The 18,586-nt window shown below is 42.5% G+C and overlaps 1 protein-coding gene across 2 annotated transcripts in view; it reads left to right on the top strand.

Moving 5' to 3' along the window:
• Window positions 1–14,831: 14,831 nt before the first annotated feature.
• Aqp9 (aquaporin 9) overlaps window positions 14,832–18,586 on the top strand; it is a 41,169-nt gene continuing 37,414 nt past the window's right edge. Inside the window, exons 1-2 of one of the 2 annotated variants that reach the window (XM_005075465.4) lie at window positions 14,832–15,144; window positions 18,226–18,338. The gene's annotated coding sequence lies outside the window, so the exon portion shown is untranslated. Of the gene's footprint in view, window positions 15,145–17,632; window positions 17,721–18,225; window positions 18,339–18,586 lie in introns of those variants that run through there. The other variant, XM_040740241.1, reaches the window with a different exon arrangement.

Here is an 18,586-nt window from a genome sequence, read left to right as displayed (position 1 = left end):
CTTACAAAAGGATTTCTGCGGAGCCTAATCATGCTGAGTGGTGTCTGCATGGGGCCAATGGGAAACAAGCTTATCCTATCTAATCTCATCTGCCCTGTATCGCACATCAAGAGGGTGTTATTCGAAACTATAACCACTCCACTGTGTTGTGAAACTTCTGATGTCATGATATTGTCATCAAAGGAAGGGCTGTTTGGAATCTAGAAAAAGTATTGACATAGAGGAACACTAGCCTGTGGTGGTTCCTACAATCGATAATTTATTTGCTACTCAGAGCTGGCCTGTGAGGTTTGTATTATGATAATCTCTTTTGTGCAAATGGAGAAACTGATAGCAAAGATGGGAATTCCCTATTTAAAGTTCCATGCCTACTAAATGGTAGAAGAGAAAATAAAAACCCAAGTTCTCTAACCCTGAATTCTAATCTCTCTCAAGAGTAAGGAAAATATCTCCATCACTGCTTTCCCTAAGTGTGAAGTCATGAGCAGGGAACTGGTTCCTTCCATGGGTAGGTTCCCTGAAGTTAACACAGGTAGCTCAATCAAGCCAATGTCTGAATCTCCAACAAGACAAAGTGATGAGGGTGAGGATGTTGGGTTTGGAGATACAAAAGGTTTCTTGATTACATATGGAAAGGAATAGGAACTGACAAGGTTTCTCTGGGAGACAGATGTGAGGACCAGGACCATTGAAAGAAGAGAAGACACACAGGGTAAAACCTGGCTAAGAGAAGGGGAGTGTGAGTGGAGTCCCAAGATGGAAGGCATCAGTTTTGGGAAGACGTATTTAGAACCGGGCAGGAGAACCCCTGGATGTAGACTATGAAGTGATTCCTGTTTTGGAGGGAGTAGCCTTTAAGTAGAAGGAGATGTTTGGTTACAAGGTTTTGTGAAACTGATAAAGGCAGAGTTTCCTGTTCCAGTCCGTATTTTCTAAGATTCCAAGATTTCTCACTTGTAGGATTCCCTGCCAAGGAGGAAGGCACAGGTGCCAACAGGAGTAAAGCAGCCACCTCTCACACTGTAAACTGAAAAGGAGGCATTTGGTTATAAGTCAGAGTGAACTTGGAATGTGAGTCATTTTCCAGGACCTTTGTTTTTTTCCTCCCTTCCTCCTCTTTCCCTCTCCCTTCCCTCCTCTTCCCTCCCCCTCCTCTCTTTTCCTCTCCTCTCCTTTCTTCTTCCTCTTCCCCCCTCCTCTCTTTTCCTCTCCTCTCCTTCCTCTTCCCTCCCCTTTCCTTCCCCCTCTTTCCTATTTTTACTTTGAGTCAGGGTCTCACTATGGATCCCAAGTTGTCTTGAAACTTAACCTGTAACCCAAGTTGGCCTTGAACTTTCATTGCCATCTTTATATGCAGGCCTGTCTCAGATTTTTGAGAGTTGGAAATACTGACGTGCCATCTTTCCAAGCATGAAGACAGCATATTGAGTCTCAATCAGTTCCACTCAATCAAAAACCTGCGTTCAGAGGAGAGTCATTCTTGGTATACAATATTTCTATTTATTCTTTGATGCTAGTGACGTTTCCTTTGATATAAATGTAAATTCCATACACTTATAAATGTATTTTGACCATATCCAACCTTTCCCATCCTTCCCCCAAACCCTCCCCTACCAATCCCCTCCACTTTCATCTCTCCATCCCCTCCTCCTCCTCCTCCTTCACCCACTGAGTCCAGTTAGTGTTGCTTATATGTGAATAGCTGAGGGGCCATGCACTGGAGCTTGGGCAACCTACCAGTGGTCACATTCTGACCCTCCCCGTGGAGCCTTCAGGTGGGGATGGGGCTTGTGAGCCCCTCCTCCATTCATGTTGGAATACTGACTGGCTTGATTGTGCTGGAATAACCACAATTGCTGAGAGTTAGTGGGTGCAATGCCATGTCATATGCAGATGTCTGCATTTCACACGATACTCCTCTCCATCCTTTGTCTCTTACATCCCTTCTGTCCCCTTTCCCGAAGTTTCCTTAGCCTTGCGGGCATGTGATGGTGTATAGATGGCCTAGTTAAAGCTGAGAGCTGATTGTCACTTCTTCCATAAAAGGGTTTTCAGACTTTCATTATCTTTATATGGGTCAAAATTTGTAGGATTTCTACATACTAAGACTTATTTCACTCACTCATTACTTAATGATATCATATTCTATAACATGCTAATTGCCTTCAGCTTCTCTAAGTCGCCCCAAGTTTCACTATAGGTGGAGCCTATTTTTGATGTAAAATATCCTGACAAAAGATTCCACTCTATTTTTCTTCGTCATACACACAAACGCAAAGGCAACCTCTCAGTTCCTCTTTCAATCCGACTTTTGGCCCTGACCTGCCTACTGTGACTGAATGAAACTGACAGCAGTTCTAGAGGGAAGAGGTAGAGCAGGGATTTGTATTCAGATCCTGACCTCACCACAGTTGACTGGGAATCACTGGGGCCTTTGTGCCTTGTTATGACAAAGCAGGTAGGTTATATATACACAGGGCCACCTTTCCCACCCCCACCCCCAATTCTGTGACCTTGTTTATCTGTAAAAAATTTGGAGTGTTACTAAGTTAATTTCTTTGAAAACAGCTTACCAAATGAAGTGACTGGTACTTAGCAACCAGCTAGTCCTCATCTCTGCTTCAATTTCACCTTAAGTGACTTGATAAGACAGAAATTGTGTACATTGATCAAATTTGTCAAGACCATATTCAGGAAAATGCTAAGTGGTAGAAGAGAAATATATGCCTTGGGCTCCAGGACTGCTTTTTTTTTTCAATCTTCCTGTGCCCAGGACCCAGTGACAAGTACATAGTCACTCAAAAAATGCTTAGTAAATCCAGTGTGGTTGGACACGTCTGTAATCTTAGCACTAGGGCAGCTGAGACAGGAGGATTTTTGAGTTTAAGACCAAGTTTAAAATGTTTATCAAATGTTTGCTGAACTGAACAAAATCAATGGAGAAAACACAAATAAAAATCATACTATATAAATAACATAGGCAATATGTCCAGTGAGCTTGCTTCAAGATAGCAGGTTAGACCACTTCCAGGGTATTACTTAGAATTTTCCACATACCAAATATAAAACACATTTAAAGTCACAGAAAAATGCTCATATTTTAGTTACCATTTTGAAGCAAATTGATTACAATGTTTTCCTTGTTGTCTTTCAAAAACATGCCAAATGTCAACAGTCAAAAAGGCTTTGATATCATGGAACAAACACGCACTGGGGAGCCTTGCTTCATTTGGTCAACATGCTTTCCCTTAAACAAATTCTCTCTGAGCAAATGTTCATCATCTTTGGACCCAAAAAAATCAATGACTGAAGCGTGGGGGAGGACATGTAGGCCTGGATCTAAGGATGCCCTGCTGGTGCACATGGTATCTTCCATTGTGTTCCACTCAGATGCCTCAGTCAAAATGAGTTGACTTTAAATACCTTCTTAACTGCTTGTCATTAGGACAGACACATGACTAGGACTGTGGAATAAATCCAGGCTCAGTGACATGTACAGGACAAGTCTGTGGCCCCAGCTTCAATTCTACTCAAGGACTCTTTCCCCAATTTTGTGTATTTACTCTACAAATAACATAGTCACAAAGAAATTCTGAAAGTTCAGATCAAACTCCATTTATAACCCCACAATTTCCTTTCAGGTTTTTCTTAGTGGGATTTCCTCATGTGCTTGAACAATAAATAGTAGTAGGTTGAAATTGGAATCCTCACTTACTCATTTACCTACAGCTTGACTGGCTGATCTTCAGTTTCCTCACTCTTGAAGAGGGAGGTTTCTTCTTAAGTTAGCACATACCTGTGGAAGTTCTGTGTGCTGTGGGCATCCTAGGTCCTGACTGAATGGTGACTGACAATTCTAACCGTTAGGCACTCACAGTACAGCAGGAGACATGGACAGATGAGACATTGCCTTATGCATGCACCTTGTAATTTAGAGGGTTGCTTTGGAGTCTTAACAAGATACTTCTTGCAAATGTGTGTTAAATTGTGATGAACTATTTGGTGTGTGCCTGGGTATACATATTCACACAAGGCAATAAGTGTGGTATGCACGTGGAGATCAGAGGACAACTTCTGGTGTCCAACCTTCTTTTTTTTTTGGTCTTTTTTGAAAGAAGGACTCTCACTGGCCTAGAGCTCACCTATTAGGCTAGGCTGCCTGACCAGTGAGCCCAAGGGATTCATCCCACATCTCCCTCCCCAAGGCTGATTAAAAGTTTATACAACCATACTTGACTTAATTTTTTAAAACATAGGTTTGGGGAATTGAACTCATATCTTCATGCTTGTATGTCAACTACTTTATCCACTGAGTTTTTACCCCCATTGATGAAGAGCTACTTTTAGAAAACTACTTACAAATTGGTCTCCAATGAGATAATTTCGTTCTGTGTCTTTCCTGTAAGGAAACAAACGCACTTACAGTAAAGTGGAGTGGAGTTTCTGATGCAGAATATTTGGCCAGCTCTGTCGAATTGCTCAGTGTTCTGTCTTTTGCCTCTCTCATCAGCCTCAAAGGGACACCACTCCTCATCATGTGCCTGAATCCCTGACCAGAGGTATAGACAGAAGGACCTCAGGACAAGGAAAGGACAGGATATTGTTGACAAAATTTCTCCCTGGATGAGATTTGAACAATATTGCCCTCCTTCTAAGGTCACAGTGACAAACCAATACACCGAAGTCCACTCCAGGGAACCAGTGTGTTGGCTTACTTACAGACATGGGTGAGGGGTTACGTACAGAAGTGTGGAGACTCCAAAGGAGAGACTCAGCATAGACCATGGTTTCCCAATAGCTGCACAGTTGGAAACATCTGCCTCTGCTCTTCCCCATACACACTCTAGCCTCTCCTCAAAACGCCAAGGCTTTGTGTAATTAGGAAAGAATTGCATACAGTTGCTTGGGAGGAGAGACCAGAGATGCAGACGAGGGACCCGTGATCCTTCCCATCCCCTCTGCTAGAAGGGAATGCCAACAGTCAGCAAGCCCAGCTGTGGGGATCTTTTACAAGCAGGCACAGCTGAATTCACGGAGTGGCTATTTATCTGTGAGTATAGTGCTGAGCAGCAAGAGTCTGCTGTCAGTGTTACTGACATGGTTTTTTGGGGGGGTTGATTGGTTGGTTTTTGCTTTTGTTTCTTTGTTTTTTTTTTAACCTAAACTAATGTCTAAAAGCTTATTTCTGGAATCTTGTAAATGCACCTTTGTCAGGGCTCTTGGGTAAAACAAGCTACATCAGACTGCCCCACAGTTGAGGAGATCCTGAAAAGGAACCGTCTCTGCAAAATGGGAATGTCACAGCACCTGTCATAAGCCACATCCACACCAAAATCTTATCAAGAGTTGGCTTCAAAAACCATTCCCAAGACTGAGAATTCTTTTAAAAGAAATCAGAGTGACACAGAGGAGCCGGTGGTGGTAACACTGAGTTTTCTTGGAGGCTTTTTTTGGTTCCCCTTAATGATGGGGAAAACAGAGAAATAGCAGAAATGAAAACTGAAAATGGCAAAATAGAAAAATACTTTCTCTTCTATAATGGAGAATGTTTCAGGAAAGGTAGACCTAGTCTTTAACCACCCTGGAAAGTGGCTAGAGTATCAAGGAATGAGACTTGAATTTGTAGGTCAAATTGAACTTTTTGATGACAAGAGTAATACTCATGAATCTAAACCTTACCCAGAGAACTGACTCATAGCAGAAGTTATGATTTTGGATTTATGCAAGTTGAAAAGCCATGTGAGTCATGCACATACACACACACATAGGGAAATAAGCAGGACCCAAGGGTTACATGAGTAATTAAATTAGATTTGGGTATCAGTACTCATGTCAGACAGCTCAAAACCCTCTGTAACTCCAGTTCCAGGGCATTGGACCCTCTCTTTTGTCCTCCATGAACACTGCACTCACATGTACATGCATTCACATGTACCCAACACACAGAGAGACATAATTCAAAATGAAATAAAAATTTAAAAAGAAAGAAAATGACTTTAGTTATCAAAAGGTGAGGTGAATAGGGTTTGGACAGGAAACCTAGCAGGAAAATAACATTCAGATGAAAAGATACAGCACAGACAGAAGCTTGTAGGCAGAAGTGAGCAAGACATGTTGTGCAATCCATGAGTTTTCTCAGTGAAATAAAATTTCATGTTGAGACTATTGAGGTGAGTATTTGGGCAGTCACAGAGGACTCATATTTGTTGGTTGTCTTGGCCTATTTTCTGCCACTCTAACAAAATATCGGAGAATGGATGATATTTAAATCTTTTCTTTAAATATCATCCATTCTCCGATATTTTGTATTTAGCGACTGACTCTCACATGACAAAAGAGAGCAAGCACGCCACTTTCACCATAGCCCATTAGTCCCTAGATTCATTCATTCATAGCCCATAGATGAATCCATTCATTCACCAGGGAAGCTCTTCTATGAACCACATGCCAGACCCAGCTCTTAGCACTGTTGCACTGGGACCACGTTCCCAGTGAATGAACTTTTTAGGGACCATCCAAATGGGAAATCTTAAGTATGGATGTAGGCATTCTGGTCTTTCCCTTCTAGATAATGAGGAATCACTGATTTTTTTTTACAAACAGGAAAGGTATAAAATAATGTGTTTTTTAAAAAAGATTTGTCCTTTCAAGCAATATGATCTACAAGGTGACTCTGAGCAGGGATAGGAGTGGGCGTCCATTTAGTCCAACTCAATATTATTTTTTTTCATTTCAATTCAAAACTAAGGTGCTATAAAGACGAGTCCATTTTAAAGACAATTTGCTGCCCTCTCAGAGGATCAGAGTTTGTGTCCCAGCTGACAGTCACCTGTAACTTCAGCTACAGGGAACTCTGATGCCCTCTTCTGACCACCATGGGCACCCACGTGACCACGTGCACGTGTGCGTGCGTGCACACACACACACAGGCATACACACACACAACGTATATTAAAAGTTATAAAAATAAACCCTAACATTTTATTATTCCTATAAATATTGATATTTAAAAGGTTTACTTTGTTTACCAAAAGGAACTAAACCTTTCCTGTAATGTTGAGAAGCCACTTAAGTTTCAGGATCTGTTGGCTTGTAACACTGACAACATGAATCATTGTGAAAGGGTAAGGATTTACTAAAATGGTATTGCGTGTGTGTGTGTGTGTGTCAACCTGTATTTTCACACTAAAGCTGAAAATTACAGTGGCAACAAGAGGGTCTTGTTTACTGTGTGATGGTTAACCTGCCTACCAGAACTGATGCATCTACCCCTCTATTCAAACTAAGTCGACTGCACAGACTCACTGAGAGTCTGGAACATTCCAAATGCATCTATGCTTGTAAGAAAAAAACTTGTACTGGTGAAATAAATAACTCTACAAGACAATAAACATACAATGTAGATCTAATTTTTATTCAACAGACTGAAAACTGAAGGACAAACAAAAATTTATTGAACAAGCGCAAAAAACAGAAGTGATAATTATTATTTAAAGTAGAAGACATAAAATATTCAATGTTCAAAGGGAAAATTTACTTTGACAAAGAACATAGCTTGATGGGAACCTGTAGTGATGATGAAAAGTCATACAAAACAATCTAGGATACAGAGAAGCAAAACTACATGTAGAGGTTTCTCTCTCATGTATATAGTTATATATATATAGATATATATGACATATATATGTGATTATACACAAAGACATATGTGTGTGCTTTCCTATATGTGTATAGGAATATATTTCAGGAATTGGCCTTGCCCAGTTCTAGGAGCTCTTTGATTGCCTCTGACACATTTATTGCCTCCTACCTGAAGCTTGAAGTTCACAGGAAGATCAAGAAGAAAACATGGGTGTGAGGTCACCAAGAGGGGGGCATCATGAGTGCTCTGGAACCTGCCTTCGTCATCTGAGGTTTATGAGACTAGACTGATACCACTGGAATTCATCAGTTCCAATTGCCTCTGACCTTGGATGACATGAATGGCCTGCAGAAGCTAGGAGGCTTCATTGTGGAGTTTAATATGCTCACACCTTGTGTGGGAGTTGAGAAGCCTGAGGAAGATCCAGGCAAGGTGGAGAGGCTACAGGTGTGGATGTGGCCTCATACCAGCAAGGTGAACCATCAGATAAGTGACAACATGTGATCTACAAGCAGATGTTGTTTTAGTCCTGACCTCCGGAGCTGTCAGCTGGCGCAAGAATCTTGGGACCCACCCTAACTAAAGATATAGAGAAAGGAGAAATGGGGGGAAACACTCAGCTTACCAGAGTCATGGGCAACACAGCGCTGACACAGACAGCAAAACTTTCCACTAAAGCCAGAAGCACGTCACAAGCCACCATCTTGGAAACTTTGAGCATTCTTTCCCCGGAACTGAAAAATACCAGACAGGTAAAGAGGAGCAAGTAGAATTCTAGGACAGGCCCCAGGTTTCCAGATCTAGTGTGTGTACCTGAGTATGAGCCAGTCTTTGTGAATAGAATGAGAGCTGGTCTATGCTATGATTTTTTTTACTAGAAGTCATAGGGGCCACCCAGTTGTGAGATCCCCAAATCGGTAGACTTCAAGTTGATAAAAGAATACTTATTTTGGATGGATGTAGTTAATTAGGTGAGTCCTTAAAGTGTACTGAAATCTCCTTAAGTAAAGGATTTCGGTCTGAAAAGGTCTGTGAAGGGGGTCACATTGTAAGAATCAAAGGACAGCTGCTAGACACCCATAGTCAATTGCTGGCCACACAATGAAAACCTTAGTCTTTTGCCCTGTAGGTGCCCACACACTGACCTTTCTCTGTCCAAGCCTCCAGATGATGATATAGCAGCCAAAACCTTGATCTCAGCCCCATGAAGTCCTGAGCAGAGAAGCATCTACAGCAAGCTGGATTATTGACCCCTGGAATCTGTGTCATAGCACATTTGTGTTGATCGTAATTAAGCTTGAGATAATGCTAGATTGCTGATAATTGTTATACAACATAAGAAACTACTACACTAATTATAATAAAGCAACAAAAATTTAAATAATCATTAATCTGGACTATATGAATATATAACTTTGTGCAATGCAAAGATAGACTTTGGAAGTTTCCAGAACTTTAAAAGCTTTGATCATATATGAACCCCCAATGACTTTTTAAAGATATTTCAAAACTGAAAATTTAGACAACACATTCCCTAAATATTTAGAAATAAAACTAGATACTAGCAACCAGACTTTCCTGAATGAACGTTCATGAGATCACATTATGGACAGTTATGAACAGTCATTTGGCCTTCTCTATTTACATGTGTGGAATGCAAAGCTACTCAATAGTGAAAACATTTTTTTTCCTCATGTATCAACATGTTTAATCAGAACATTTGTATTTTGATGTATTATTATTGCTTCTCTCTATGGGAATTGATTTGTACTATTACCTAATCAGTGTGGTTCCAATTTTTTAATGTTTTTTTAATTTTAATTTTAAATAGCTTGTTTTACATGTCAATCCCAGTTCCCTCTCCCTCCCCTCCTCCCGCACTCCCCTTCCACCCTCCCTCCCACCCTATTGCCAAATCCTTCCACATAGGGGACATCTAGAGTCTGTCATTTTACTCTTGGTAGGGTCAAGGCACTCCCCTAAGAGTCCAGGCTGAGAGAGCATCTCTCTTTGTGCTATAGGCACATGAAGACAGATTGTATACCAGGGATAAACACTGATCCACAGCTCAGGGCCCCATAGGTTGCCCAGGCCTTCTCACTGACACTCACATTTGGGGGGGTCCAGATCAGTCCCATTCTGGCCTCCCCACTGTCAGTCTGGGGTCCAAGAGCACTCCCCTGTTCAGATCAGCTGTCTCTGCTGGTTTTGCCAGCCCATTCTTTGCCAATTTGCTCATCACTCCTCTCTCTCTGTCACTGGGTTCCTTGGGTTCAGTTCAGTGCTTAGTTGTGTGTTTGCCTCTGCTTCCATCAGTCACAGGATGAAGGCTCCGGGATGGTTATAGACATCAAGTTCATTATCAGGAATGGGCATTCGAGGTGGTCCTTCCACTATTGCTTAGCTTGCCAATTGATGTTATACCTTTAGATCACTCGAGGTCACTCTGGTGCCTGATCTGTCTTCGATCCTATGATTCCCTCTTCCCCCTATTTTACCCCTACCCCCTCAACTTCCTGTTCCCCCATGACCAACTCCCTTCCTCTTTACCCCCTCTATTCTTCCCAGGTCCCACTACCCCCCCCCTCGCCATGAAAACATTTAACAATGTAATTAGCTAATAACATAAAAATGGAAGAAGTTATTCAACATAAACTCATTCAGTACTCCAAAGCCATTTGATGAAATTCATTGACCATCCATGCTTAATTTTACATCTTAGTGGGGCTGGAGCCATGGCTTGAAGGTTAAAAGTTCATTTTGGAAGAATAACAAAATAAGAAGTTTCTAAAAAAGTGATTGAGTTATCATTTGTTTTTATATCTGATTTCTCAACTTATTTATGTGACTTCTTTCCAGAATAATTTCAGAGATTAAATGCTGCTTTAAATTATGACACTTTGATTTTGTTGGATTGACAAATATATTAACATAGTTTTTAAAATACACATTTGTGCTTGGGGCCAAAAAACAGTGATTTAATTAATGACCACATAGAGACTAGTTTGACATTTGAAATGATCATCTTATTTTACAATCATTTGTAGTGAAACAATGTTCCAGTTAACTTTAAAATGTATATGGTGCCAATTAGTAAAATATTGAGGCCAACATTTTACTCCAATCTGCAAAATTATAACTGTTTTGAATAATAAAATGCAAAAAAATGTTTTTTTAAAGGAAAGAATTTGTTCTGGTTTTTCAGAGGACCTGAGTTTAGTTTCCAAAACCTGTATCAGCCAGCTCACAACTGCTTATAACTTCCTGGCCTGTTCTTCTGGCTTCCTAGGGCAACCTCATACATGTGGCATACACACACACACACACACACACGGGGGGGGGAGGGATATATAGATTTATTTAAATGTTTTAGATTTCAGGCATGCTGGTGTACAACACACTCTTAACCCAAACAACCTAAGGCAAAGAAAGGCAGATCTCTGTGAATTCCCAACTAGCCTATATATTGAGATCCAGGTTAACCAAAGCTAAATAGTGAGACTTGTTTGGATAAATAAATAAGTGTACGTCTTAGAAATAAACAGAAACTCTTAGCATGCTAACAGAAGTATGAAACAATGAATGGTGGATGCACCAGAGACATTGTGTTTAAACTGAGGAACCATATAAGGATGCTGGTTTCATTATTGATGTATTATTTTTATGATTATTTCAAATAAAACAATAAGAAAGAAAATAAGGAAAATGTTCATTGTAAGAGAAGAGATGTAATGGGTATTATTCAGACCTTATTAATCTGATACTTCAAAAGCATCAATAATTGTGATTGCAATAAATTGTGGCTACTCAGTACTTCGCTCATCTGTTGTTTATAAGAAGTCTTGTTCACTCTGTGAGGAAAAAGGAGCACTACAATGAAATCCTGTAATACATACGTATCTACCTTTACAGGACTTTATAGAGGTTGTATTATTGCTTAATATGCATATGTAGTAAGTGTTTGTTTATAATTATGTCTATATGTGCCTGTACCCAAGGCACACGCATTGAGGGCAGAAGAAAGCCTCAGATCTTCTGTCATATATGTGTGTGTATGTATATGTTTACACACAAACACACACATATACATATACATGTTCATATACACATACGCACATACACATACACATATACATATATATATCGCAGAATTAAAACTGTGATTTTAGTTAAACATTTTATATTTTAACGTCATTCCAGCATGGTTTGTTTTTCATTATCATCACCTAAAGGTTATTTTTTGTTTTTCCAGATAGGGTTTCTTTGTGTAGCCCTGGCTGTCCTGAAACTCGCTCTATAGCCCAGGGACTCACAGAGACCCACTTGCCTCTGCCTCCCAGGGCTGGGATTAAAGGCGTGAGCCATCAATGAATTTTAGAATTAAAGTTGGATCTTTTTTAACTGATGAAGCAGCATTAGTTTTATGATAAAGTAACAGTATGGCATCTTCCTCATCAGAAACTAGACAGTCTCTCTGTTTACTCCTTTTCTTTCTGTCCTCAGGTAAAATGGCATCATTTCCTCCCCCCAGAGCTTAGAAAACTTCTTCAAATTTCCTTTTTCTAGATATTTATCTGTACTTATGTTTGGAACTGGCAACTTGAACAAGATCCTGTTCTTCATTCTATTTTCCATTACAATTCAAACTGGATTTCTGTGTATATGCTGTGATGCCTGCATGCATTTTCACAGGAGTGCCCTATGCTAGTTTAGGAAGTAACAGGCCTGCCTTCTGAGTGGTGAGCCCAGCTCTGTGGTAGCTTCAGAGACGACACAGACAGGGTGGCCAACCTCTGGCTTGCCATCACAGTCCTAGACATCAGGTCTCTAAAGTCAGAAAAGTGACAATAGTATGCAAAATAAAATAAAATAAAAACCATCTCAACAAAATAAAGTTTCCTTTGAGACAATCCTAACTCCCAACTGCTTTATTTCATCTCGCTACTTAGATGTATCAAGCCTAGGTATGGGCGTTTTTTAAGAACCACACCAACTCAGTGTAAAGGTAGTGGAAAAATTGTTCATTTATTTTTCTTTGAGTGGGAGGGGAAGAGGGTGAAAGGAGGGGAGGGAGGGAGGGAGGGAGGGGGAGAGAGAGAGAGAGAGAGAGAGAGAGAGAGAGAGAGAGAGAGAGAGAGAGAGAGAGAGAGAGAGAGAGAGAGAGAGAGAGAGAGAGAGAGACAGCGAGCTTGGAGAGGCAGGAGGATCAGGAGGGCAGGATATTGGGAGAGGTAAGGTGGGCGACACATTGATACAGATGGGAAAAACAATACCTATTCACCTATTGTATGACTGCAGACAATGTTTCCATGCACCCCTCCTTCTCCAAAGAAAGGGATTTATGGCCAAAAGAATATAAAAAACTATGAACACCTTTGTAAAGTGGTACTGAAGATTTGATGTGCGGAAAACAAGACAGAGAGCAGTGGTGAAAGCCGGCCCATTTTTGTTTTGCATTCTGGCCAGGTAGAGGCCAGGTGGATGTGTGTGCATAGAGCGCTCTTGCTCTTAAAAGAAACTGAAGTGAACCTGAGTGCTGAAGTCTGCCGTTACAGATCTTGAGCACCGAGCCTCAAGTCTGTAAGACAAGAGTTTGATTCTCACAAAAAGGGAGAGGTAGAATGAAGTCTCAACAAACAAACAAAAAACCCAGCTAACAGCAACAACAAAAAACCGCCAACTATGGCTTCTCAGGTAGAACCCGCCACCAGAAAGGTCCATTGAGGCAGGACGGAAAAGCAGGGAACCACCATGACCAAACAGGGGGATATTTAGATGAAATGACCTGGGACCGATACTCCAGGTCAACGCCTTTGCTTGTCTGGTGCACAGCTCAAGGCAGCGATGTCTGGGGATTGGGGATTTGTTACTGTCATGACGTTTCTCCCCACAAAGATGAAAGGAAGATGGAGTCGCTGGAGCAAGAAGTCCACCAGAGTGGATCCTCTCCCACAGGATGGCTGAATGACAGATGACTTCAGCAACATGCAGCTTCCCACATCTGGCCAAGTCCTGCAGCTGGGGCAGGGCGGTCTACATCCTACAGGACAATTACACACACCCAGCTGACACCGGTCAAAGAGCCAATGGGGCCTTCAGTGTTGTAGGTTAGTTGAGTTACTATTATCTTGTAGAGAGGGCAACGCATCTGGGACAGTGCAGAGGAAAAGGAGATCGGCTGCTACAGGCAGGGCTCCTGTGCCCAATTTGTCTTCATTGGGAGACGAGAAGGATGGCTGGGGGAAGGATGGCTGGAATCGTGCAGTCGGCATAGGTTGGGAGGTGTGACGTCACTTACTGTTACCAGCTCCTGTATTTCCTAATACGGGGGCACTGTGGGCAATTAGAAAGGCCCTGCGGTTGCCTGGTAAGGGCCTGCTGTTGACATTTTACCCTGGTGATGTCCCAAATGTGGCTGGGAGGCCGAGGGCTCCGTTTTAGTTTTAATAGCACTGGAAATAACCAACTTTCTGCTAAAGGAGCTTGTTTAACATGGCACATTTGTACAAGAGACTATTGCAAGTCATTAGAAAGATGAAGTATGCATCGGCATAGAAAGAAACAACACAAAACCAGTTTGATCAAGTAAATATGTCACTTTTAGGAGGAAAAATACCTACACATATCTACTACTGAGAATCCCAAGGGTGTGTATTCCAATTCTGGTTATCTCTGAGGCCAGGGGTTAAAAGATTTTGGCATTTTATTTTAAATGTTTATAACTTTTCTGAGTTAATATGATTTTATATTCAGAAAAATTTATCTGCCCCCCCAAGTGAGGAGAAAAGTGGAGGAGCCAGATGAAATGGTAATCTGAAGTCAAATAACCTTGAAAGAATGTTTTCAGCATAAAAACAAAACTTGGGCTTGTTTTGGGCTCTGGGACAAAGGCCAGTGTAGAAAAGAAAGGAGGTAAGGGGGTGCTAACTGGCTGGAGTCTCTGGGGGCCCCATCAGAGTGCAGAATGGGGCTCTCTGCAAAAAGAAGGCAAGGACAGGGCACAGAAACAAAACTGGGGCACATTTTTGAGAAGGAGGGGCATGAAAAGAGTTACAGTCCATGAGCCTTAATTGATTTTCTATGGGATCCCAGGGAAACACATCATCTGTGCTGGGGCCGGGGGAGGCTGGCAACGGGAGCTGGAGGGGCCTAGGAGAGGCATGTGCCTGCTGTGGAGAAGAAAGTGTGGCAGGATCCAGATGATGAAGGGTACTCGGGAGTCCTTGGGGTCCAGCCCCAAAGAGATGGATGATTATAATTCCTGGTAAAATCTGGAGCCATGGACATGAAAGCTAACTGAGGAGACAGCAGCAATGCTGACACTGTGCCTTAATTACCTGCCACAGGGACAATCAACACAACTGTCTGGGCTTGCCTAGTATCGTCCATCTGTCTGGGGAGAGAATACTTGAGACAGACTCATGGCCAACCATACCCATGGCTGGGCTTGGGCAACGAGAATGTAGACGAGAGTCAACAGGTCTGTGGGATTTGAGATGCAGGTAAGTGCATCATGAAGCCAGGCAAGCCCTTGGTAAGCACTCTGTGGGAAGGGAGGCTGACTTTGTGAGAGTGAAGCCAGGCAGAATTCAGGAGTGTGGATGAATGAAAAATGAGGAATGGACATTCCAATCAGTGAAATGAAATCTTAGTGTTACAGATTTTGAAAGAGGAACAGTCCTGGGATGTGACATAGTTTCCAAGTGTGAACAGGCAGAACTAGAGTGGAACTACAGGGACAAGTCAGGCGAAGTAAAAAAGGTGAGGGGGGGTCAGGCTTGTGAATAATTATTCATCTCCTGGGTGGGCAAAATCAGGCACACCAAAGAGAATGCTGGAGCCAGGGAGGGTCACATTCAGATGGAATTAACTGCACGTTGGAGACTGGTCTTGGACATTCAGTATGGCATGGAGCCCAAAGAGTCCAGCAATTTTAGGTGTTGACTAGCATGGAGCAACCTCCCAGGTGTCTGTCTTTGGGATTTTAGTTCAATATACCTCTTATTTTATTGGGTGGGACTTTGTCACTTAGACTATTAATTCTTAGCAGAAGAGATCTGGATTTTAATCTCCAGTGCCTGATGCTGTGTCTGATGCATGGCCAGTATTTAGTGAAGTTTTTTTGGATAGATGAGATGGTTGGATGGATAGATGGATGCATGAAAGGATGGGTAGGTTGGAGGGGTGGGTGGATAGATTAATGAGTAGATGAAATAGAATGTATGGATAGGACAAAGACTGATGGGTGGCTAGGATAGGATATAGATTGATGGCTGGGATTGGATATCATTCATGGATGGATGGAAGGATGGATGGATAGATGGATGGATGGGATGGGTGAGTGAAGGGATGAGATATATGGATTGGATGGATGAATGATGGATGGATGGATGGGGTGGGTGGATGGATGGGGTGGGTGGATGGATAGAGGGGATAAGTGAATGGATGGGATAGACAGATACATGGATGAATGGATGATGGATGGGGTAGATGCATGGATGGGAGGGAGGGAGGGATGGAAGGAGGAATGATGGATGGATGGATGGACAGAAATTACTAGTAGCTCCATGTATCCACTTAGAACACTGAAGGGGAAGGTATTTCCACAAAGTTCCCTCCAAAGGTGGAGGAAGGGCAGGGTATTTCCACAAAGGTCCCTCCCAAAGTGGAGTAAGGACTCGGTGATGTTCACTCTTAGTTTCTTAGGGTACTTGTGAGGTTTTGCTTGGTGACTGGAGACAGAAGTAAGGAGTTACATTTGATGATGAGTTACAGTGATACAGAGTGAGCAATAGATGCTAACCTTGACCTAAGCACAAAATACATTTGCTCAGTCTCTATTTCTAGGCCTCTCACATTCTCTCTCCTGATTTGCCGCCTCCCTGAACACACCCTTTTCAGGTGGCCCACATTGCTTCCCACCTCATAGCTCTCCTACGTGCCCATGGCTCCACTTCACACGCACAGAAGCCACAGTCCTCACTACGGTTCTAGCTTTTTCCAGGGCTCCTCTCCAAGAGCTCTGTGCCACTTTCCCCAGCCAGCGAAGGACCCAGCAAAATACCTTGGTGGAAGCTTTTATTTTCCATGTCCTTTCCATTTAAAATGCAAAGAACTATTAAACAGCTCCCACTTCTTCATTGAGAAAGCTGCCCCTCAGATCTCGAATAATGTAGCACCCTCACGTGGTCTATGTATGGCTATTTTAGGCTTCCTTTAATCCCCTCTCAAACCCACAACTAGTATTATCGTTTTTAATTGATTAAATGTGTGCATTTGACAATTTAATGTGTACTTGGGGCATTCTGTTTACTCTGTACCCAGCCTTCTTTATTTCACTCCCCCACCCCTCCTCCTCCCCATATGACCCCTTCTCACATTCATATCTTTTTGTTTTGCTTGTGACCCATTCATTTTTGTTGTTGTTGTTGTTTTTCAAGATAGGGTTTCTCTGTGTAGTCTTGGCTGTCCCAAAACTTGCTCTTGTCGACAAGGCTAACCATGAACTCACAGCTGCCTGCCTCTGCTTCCTTCTGTATGGGGATCAAAGGTGTGTGACATCACCGCTTGGCTTGTGACTCACTGATTTTAACCAGGACTGTGTGTGTGGCCAGAGGTTTGGAGATACTCCCAGGAGCCTGATGAACTCATCACTCGTTACACAACTGAAGGCAATAGCTATCTGTTGTACAGGACCCATCAGTTGCCAGAAGTTCATCAGAGACAGTCATCAGAGGATGATCTTTTTTAAAACTCGAAGATCTAATGAGCTCATTTGCCTGCCTAATTTATTTCAATGATTTATAACACTTCTACCCTGACACACAATTCCCAAGGCTCAATATAGTCTGGTTCCCCGACCCCAGCTTATTCTGTGCTCTGCTCCTTCATTCTCCCAGGAGGCTAACCGCAGTAGGTGTTTCTCTCATTCTCTGGTAGGCACCCGCTGCTCCCACTCCACCCCTCAAAGCCTTTCACATCGACTTCCTTCCCCATTTCATGTGAGTAACCCTTGTGCCTCCTGATCTCAGCTCAGACATGACTTCCTGGGAGACTCTACAGAGATCGCTCCAACAAGGTGAACTTCCCTTGTCATGTTTGCCCATAGGAATACAGCCCCTGCCTGTGGAGCATGTGTCTCGGCTGCAATTGTCTATTTGTGCCTGTGTGATTGTTTCCCTTAAGTTGGTCTCCATCATACTCAGCCCTGTGACCGACAAGGAGGACTGCTGTGTGCTTTTGTGCTAAGGGCTGTACTTGGCACACAGCAAGTATGCCATAAATACTTGTCAGGTGAGTGAATGAAGACTCTGCAGAACACCCTTTGTCTAATTAGCTGAAGTCAGACAATAAAGTCCTGTTCCTCTGGTCTAGCCACCAGGAGTTGCGTACAGTGTAGTCACAGGAAGCTCTCCAAGACAATGCTCTCCACGACCACCTAACCAGGAGTTAAAGCAAATTTCTGAGTTTATCCATCCTCTCCATGATCATGTAATCAGGAGCTAAAGCCAAAATGCTAGGTTTTGCCCTAGGTTTGGTTGTAATGTGAACTCTTTGGTCTGAACCGTAAAATTTACTTGCAGCTTAGGTGTTTCGTTCTGCCATTGGTCTCTTCCCAGCTGCTCTCCTCATATCTTCTCCTCCCTCCTTCCTGCCTGCCTCCTCAACTGGAAAAGACTGGAGGCCTCCTGCAAAGGTAGGGGAGGGCCCCCAAGAGGAATGAAACTGGGCTGGCTACTCTGTGGGAGGGAGGGAGTACAATGTGGGTTCTAATTCAGTGGGACTGCCTGGGGGGTATTTAGAGGCTACAGCTGAATTCCATCTTTTCAGACAAACTAGCTTTGGAAATCAGGGCTTGCTTATCGGGCAGGACAAGAAGCTATTACCAAATGTAGTCCGTTGCCTGCAAGGATGTTAATTCATCAGATTTGAACTAGCCGCCTT

Source organism: Mesocricetus auratus, unplaced genomic scaffold, assembly GCF_017639785.1.
Source record: "Mesocricetus auratus isolate SY011 unplaced genomic scaffold, BCM_Maur_2.0 Super-Scaffold_100691, whole genome shotgun sequence".
Lineage (NCBI taxonomy): Eukaryota > Metazoa > Chordata > Mammalia > Rodentia > Cricetidae > Mesocricetus > Mesocricetus auratus.
The sequence above is the reverse complement of the archived record's forward strand: the minus strand, read 5'-3'. Positions and strand labels throughout refer to the sequence as shown.